The sequence below is a fragment of the Malania oleifera genome, chromosome 6, assembly GCF_029873635.1.
Source record: "Malania oleifera isolate guangnan ecotype guangnan chromosome 6, ASM2987363v1, whole genome shotgun sequence".
NCBI lineage: Eukaryota > Viridiplantae > Streptophyta > Magnoliopsida > Santalales > Ximeniaceae > Malania > Malania oleifera.
In genome coordinates, this window is record NC_080422.1 from 70,395,756 (window position 1) to 70,402,476 (window position 6,721).

Here is a 6,721-nt window from a genome sequence, read left to right on the forward strand (position 1 = left end):
TAGGGGTAGACATGGTAGGATTTTGAGGATTTTGGGATGGGTGACGAGGTGGAGCAGCGGGTGACTGCTGAGGTCTTTGAGCTTGGAAACCCAGAGCTTGTGGCCTCAAGGAGAAGTTAGGATGTTTACTCCACCTATGATTGTACTTGCTAGAATAGGGATCATTTGACGACATGTCATACCAATTATAGGTGACCTTGACTTCCTTCTACACAAAATTAGGCATGGGAGGTGCATGGGGGCAATTATAACAAGTGTGAGAAGGATCAGAACAAATGCCACACACCTCTGCACATGCCACAAGCTAAGGTTGTTGTCCTAAAGACAAGAATTGATCTAGTTTCTTCACATTGGTGAGCAATGTGGGCACAAGGTTATGGCCTATGGCTAACTCATAGACTCTCTTAGGATGGGAAGAGGAAGGTTGGGACATTCTACGAGCAGCAATAGCATGCTGCTGATAATTTTCGGCGAGGTTCTCAAAGAGAGCCCATACTTCATTCTTGTGCTTCGTGAGGAAAGTACCTCCAAAAGATGCATCTTCCATGGCTTTATCACGCTCGGCTAATATTTCATAAAAGGTTTGAACTAACTGCTACCTTGGGACTTGGTGGTGAGGGTATTTACACAAAAGGTCCCTAAAGTGCTCTTATGTCTTAAAAAATTATTCCCCATCCAATTGTGAGAAACTAGTGATTTCCTTCCTTAGCTGGTTAGTCTTCCCAATGAGGAAGTACTTTTATAGGAATTCATGTTGCATGGTGGCCTAATTGTTCACTAAGTTCGGTTCCAAGGAGTTCAGCCAATATTTGACTTTATCTTTCAAAGGGAACGAGAACAACCTTAATCGGAAAGCATCGTCACCAAAATGAGGTATACGGATGGTGGAACAAATTTCAAGAAATTCATCAAGATGCTTGCATGGATTTTCAGTAGAATTCCCAAAGAAATTGGGAAGCATAGAGATGATAGAAGTCTTAATTTCAAATTGTGCCGCCTCAACCTCCAGAAATCGGATGCAAAATGGCGAGGTGTATATGTTGGGTGTAAAGTAGTCTCTAAGAGGCCGAAGAGGTTGCTTTTCCAACACAAGTTAGTAGGGATCTTGGGGTTCCGGGTTTTGAAAGGTGGGAACCTGTTGATGTTCAACAATGACTTTGGGTTCAAATGACTCGGCTAACTCAAGACTAGAGGTAGATTTCCTAATTGACCTGCGGGATCTCTCAATCTTAGGATTTATAGGCACTAACTCAAGATCCAAAGAGGACAAACCCAAACCCAACATATACACATGTAACACACAATCAAGACTTCAAAGTATCAAACAAAAATAAAACCAAAAGAAAAAAAGAAAAAGAAAAGCAAAGCACGTAGTACTCTAAACTAGAAATTGGTTCATTATTATAGCGGAGTGCCCGACAATGGCACCAAAATTTGGTAGGCTTGGCAAGACTTGGGTCCTTAACTACCAAAGATAAAATTTATAACCTAACTAACCCCAAGTTAAGTATAATAATAAGTAAGTCGGGTGTCGATCCTCAGGGACTCTAGTGCAGTTGTTTACCACTTCTAACCTAATTTACTACACTTTGTGTAAAAGGAAAAAGATATTTTTGAAGTTATTTTTCTATCAACTAAGAAAGCATGTAAGTTATATTAGCACTACTCCTACAAAGCAATTCTCAAATCATGAATCCATCTTAGGTTGTCGTTCGCGATAACTATGTCTGGTCAGTTATCTGTACTAGGCTAAATAGTTAAATGAACCATTCGAGTGACATAGGGTAGCAAAGGTGCACCAATTGTCTAGAGCATGATCAGGAATTAGGGTATACCCTATCTAACAATCACGAGGACACCCATACATGAACCGTAGCCTATTACGTATAAGTAATTGAATCCCTACCTATGCTATCCTATCCCCTAGGGTTTCATCACAATCATAGAGATAAAAGTGCATAGAAATTAAAGACATGAAATTTAAAGTGCAAGTATTTAAATGAAAGTAGAGTAAAAGAACATGTATTGAAAAAATGGCTTCAATTGCAGCTCGAAGGCTTGTCACTAGCAATTAGGAATACAATTAAGAACCAGCTAATCTATGTGGCAACACCCAGAACTCGAAGGTTGTCATAGGCCTTCATAGAATCCAAGCATGAAAAATTATAAGGAATTGAAAGGAAAGTACTAAATCTACTCTAAGTGGCACCCAAAGACTCTCTAGGTCTATCACTAACCAAAGAGGGTCCAAAGAGGAACCCTAGACATATAGTCGAAGTTAGGTTTTATACCTAAGAGGGTTTACAAGCATTCAAATTCAAATGTGGAAAATTTTGCATAAAATATTGCAAAGAAGACCATTGGGCTCGCGTCTGTAGACCAAGTTGCACCCCTGTCATACCATGGTCATGCCCTGGTTGAGACTCTTGGGAATTCTAAGGTTCAGGCTTTACTCGACCTGGTCGCACCTATAAGTCCTCCTGGTCGAGACTCTCGGGATCTCTAGCTCAGTCAATCTCAATTGAGCAGACTTGGTCACACCTCAGGGTTTCCTAGTCGAGCCGTTGGTCGAACCTAGAAGCATTTCACTTTCAGTTTGAACCTTGGAGTCTTTCTTCTGTGACCTAGTTTCCCTTTGTGCTTGTTGGTCGCACCACATGGTCGAGTCAAGTCTTGTTTGCTTTAATGAATTGAGGCTTTGGGGGCATGGTTGAGCATTTGATTGAGCCTTTTGCTTCCCAATTACTCCCTTGGCTTCTCGTATTGCTTAACTCCTCGTTTTTAACCTGCTTTTCCTAAACATGAACAAACCATACATAACTCTGAACTATGATAAGAAAAGGTAAATAAATATAAGATAAATAAGAACAAAAATAGGTAAATTGGGGCCTAAAATAGTGCATTTTAGGGACACATCAACAATCATGATGCTAATCTACTCAATCATGCAGAAATAAGAATATTAATTAGTGAATATATATATATAATTTTTTTTTAAAGTTTTCCATCTTTTGAGGTGAGTTTCTATGCACATAATGCTTCAATAACCATAAAGCTAATGTTTTATATTCACATTTTTTTTTTTGGAAATTTTTGCACGTAATGTTTCAATAACTCATAAAGCTAATGCTTTATATTCACATTTATTTTAGATGATCACCCATTGATGACACCTACGATCAGTTTCTTCTTGGATAATTCTTAACATTTTCTATCCTTTGATTATATATTTTGTTTATTATTAAGTTCTTATTTTCTTTCTCTTCACAACTAAATGTTGCCTCTTTGGTGGACTATTAGGGGTTTCCTCCACTGTAACCATAAAATGATTAGGGCTCTCATCTTCCTTATTTGATTAGGACTTCTCAGTGATTATCTCATCCTATGGTTGGTAGAGAAGTAGATCATTGGATTTGCCATTGAAGAAAGATAGAGGAGGGGAGGAGAAAGATTTAAAAGAAGGCATAGAAAGGAATGCACCATTGGAAAGAGAGCTACAATCATGTTGCGTGTCCTCTGAGCAATTAAAAATCAATTAGAGGTAATTTATAGTCATTGCCAAGAAAGACCGGCCTATAGGGTGTTGATCTTGGGCACCTAATCATAATTTCCATTCCAATCTGTAGGATTTTGAAGTGTAGAGCCCCTCAAAGGTGCAGACAGTCACGTTTTTGGTTCAATAGTCACTAGTTTTTTCATATCAAAATTCTCCTATTAAATCTTACTAATGAGGTATGACTTCTTCTTCCTCTTAATGCTTATTTATTTGTTTTTGTAGGAATCCTAATGGAAGTAGTATGCCTTCTTCTCTTTGTTATTGTTCTTTTATTTTATGTCTATCTTTTTATTTTGAGGGGCATTGAAGCATAACTATTCACAATGTAATACCAATTACACTTGTCATACGGAACTGGTATGCCTTCTTCTCTTTATATATTTTGAATGTTATGTTATTATTTTTCAGTTTATAAAAGTTAAAAAATGAGTTTATTAGTATCCTCTCTTTTTTATGTTTTCCTTTTCATTTCAAAATCTTTCAATTCTCCTTCATCCATTTTGAACCTTAATTCTTGATTTCTAATTATCAATATAGTATTATCATTGTTTGCTTGCGGCATTACTATATGATATATTAAATACTACCATACTAGAAAATATCATGATTACTTCATGCTACATATTATTAATTCTACAATGTTTCCAAAAACAACTTAATTAGATAACTAAGGCGGCTTATAATTAATTAATTAAGCAATAATGACCTACGATCGACTTCCATGGCCAATAATTGAAATATGGTATCAAAAGGTCATGTGGCTGCCTAAAATCTCTAGCCAATCAGAGATTAATAACTCAATATTCCAAATTTCAGGTAGGTTAGTCGATTGCCTTAAAGGGTCGGTTGATTGCCTATAAGATGGTGCTAATGTCTAGTTAGAGGGATGATCGATCAACCGCCCAGAGGGATTGGTAGATCAGCCACCTCTAACAATTTTTCTTTTAATTTTTTCAATCACTTCCACTTTTCATATATTTGAAAGAGCCTTTGTTTTGGAAGGTAAAAAAGGTCTATTGATAGAAACAAATGGGTAATGTTGAAATAGGTTGATATAACCAAATAGGATAAAGATTCATGCAACCTTCCATGTTAGTTTGTAAAGATTTTCTATGCAGATATCCTAAATGAAAGTAGGAGACAAGAAAAAGAGGCTCGCCAATGATAAAAAACTAGTTTGACAAATATATAGATAGAAATTCTAAATTAGTAAGAGGAACTGAAGGAGCTAATAGTCCTTGAAGACATAGAGCATTATCATGGCAATTTCCCAATTAGGATGGATGGTTTGTCCAGTCCTTTGATAGCTTGACATTGCTAGGGCATATGGATCATTAAGTTATATGCCAAGTCAAGAGATGACTTGTAATAGGTTGGCTTGCGCATTCTTAGTAGAATATACTATGTTTATAAGGAGGGAGAAGATAGTGGTTGGCATGTCTTGGTGGATGTTTGACATGGTCAGAGATGGAAATGGTTGGGGTCATTGTTTTTTGTTGCATTGTTATAGTGGTTGGTTTTGATTATGTTGCAGGATATGTGGGCAATTAAGTCATTTATATGTCAAATGCTATAATGTCTTATGGCTACATGCTTTTGTGTTGGAAGTGACATGATTTAGGGGAAAATTGGCATACAACTATTTTTTTACCCATAGGTCATGTTCTCTAATCTATGTCATAGGCAATCGGTTGACGTGTTGACTAGTGAGTCAATTACACTATAACTTCTTGTAAAAGTTGTGCATGTGTTAGGAAATTTTAATTTCCTATTTTGGGCTCATATATTTAAAAGCAATTATGTTACTGGACTATTTAACATTTATTGGGTATCGGCTTTGTAATGTGTAGAAACCCTATACTAAGTTAATTTAGGACCGATGGGCTTCTAAAATAACCTAGTATATAAGAAAAACCTAATAGGGTTATGGTTTCCAAGTCAAATAAGAAACAACTTCACGTTCTTTCTTTTCTTCATCTAAAGAGAAGAACACAAGTGAGACACTTAAAGATTTGACTGTGGAAGGTTAAAACTCTCTATTAAAGGCATATTAGACAATCAAATCAGACACATCTATGGATCTAGGTATTTATTCCGTGCTTAATTTTCTTAATTGAATAACATGATGAACTTGAGTTATTCGGTTTTATGGATTAAAGTTATTTGTAATAGCATGACTTTGTCTAAGGGCAATTTCCTGGATTTCTAACATCTAAGAACATTCTAATCATAAAAACAAAATTAGACTTGGTTAGTGCCTTATTCACACATGTTGGTCGCATCCAGCACAACTTAGGTAGTTGGGGTTGTCAATCACAAAACCTTTGGTAGTTAAAGGTGTCAATTAAAAGTAGAGAATTCTCATGTGGGTGTTCCCAAATTTTGCAAAGTGTGATTCCTTTGTTTTAATAAAAGATTGAGATTGGGAGGTGCTGCTCATTTTAATGCATGCTATTCTATCTCTCCGCTTGTACGAGAAAAAAATGAACAAGTTTGATTCTAGAATATTAGTTGAACCAAGCGAAACTTGGTACCATAACAACGAACAAATTTAAAAGAAATTTGGACCTTGTGAGATATGCCATACTAATGGATATCATAAATGTCGAATGGTCCCCGTAATGGGGAATAAAACTTCCACAATGAATGGTTCTTCCAAAATTAAAGGAATCAAAGAAAAATGAAAAATCTCCAAGAAAAAAAAAAAGAGACTTCCAACTTTGGCATGAAATGGTTATGAAAATGGTTATGATTGAGGCATCTTTGGCTCAATTTTCTCGGATCAAATAAGTAAAAGAGCAACACCTCATTGGCTTACTCAATCTTTGCAACATCATTTCACTAAGCCAAATTTATTGATCTAATTAGTATGTTCCCTATGTATTGAGTTATCTAAACTATTTGAGATTTAACTCTATTATTACCAACAAAGCATACATAATACATAGGAGACTAAATTTCTATTCAAAATCTATTAAGCTTAGAGGCAGGACACCTTTTCAAGATCTTACAAATCCTGAATCTATGCTGGCCCTTGCCACCGACAAACATCCAATCAGAGAAATTTATCACCAAGCTAGAATAGGTGTGTGTGTGTGTGTATTTTTTTTAAAAAATATTTTTTAAGCAATCAAAGTCCATGCTCAAGCACAGCCAACACGTGGA

At 36.1% G+C, this 6,721-nt stretch overlaps 1 non-coding gene across 1 annotated transcript; it reads left to right on the plus strand.

Moving 5' to 3' along the window:
• Positions 1 to 605: 605 nt before the first annotated feature.
• On the plus strand, positions 606 to 711 carry LOC131159044 (small nucleolar RNA R71). The gene has a single exon (XR_009137659.1). It is a non-coding gene; the product is annotated as a small nucleolar RNA R71 (small nucleolar RNA).
• Positions 712 to 6,721: the final 6,010 nt, after the last annotated feature.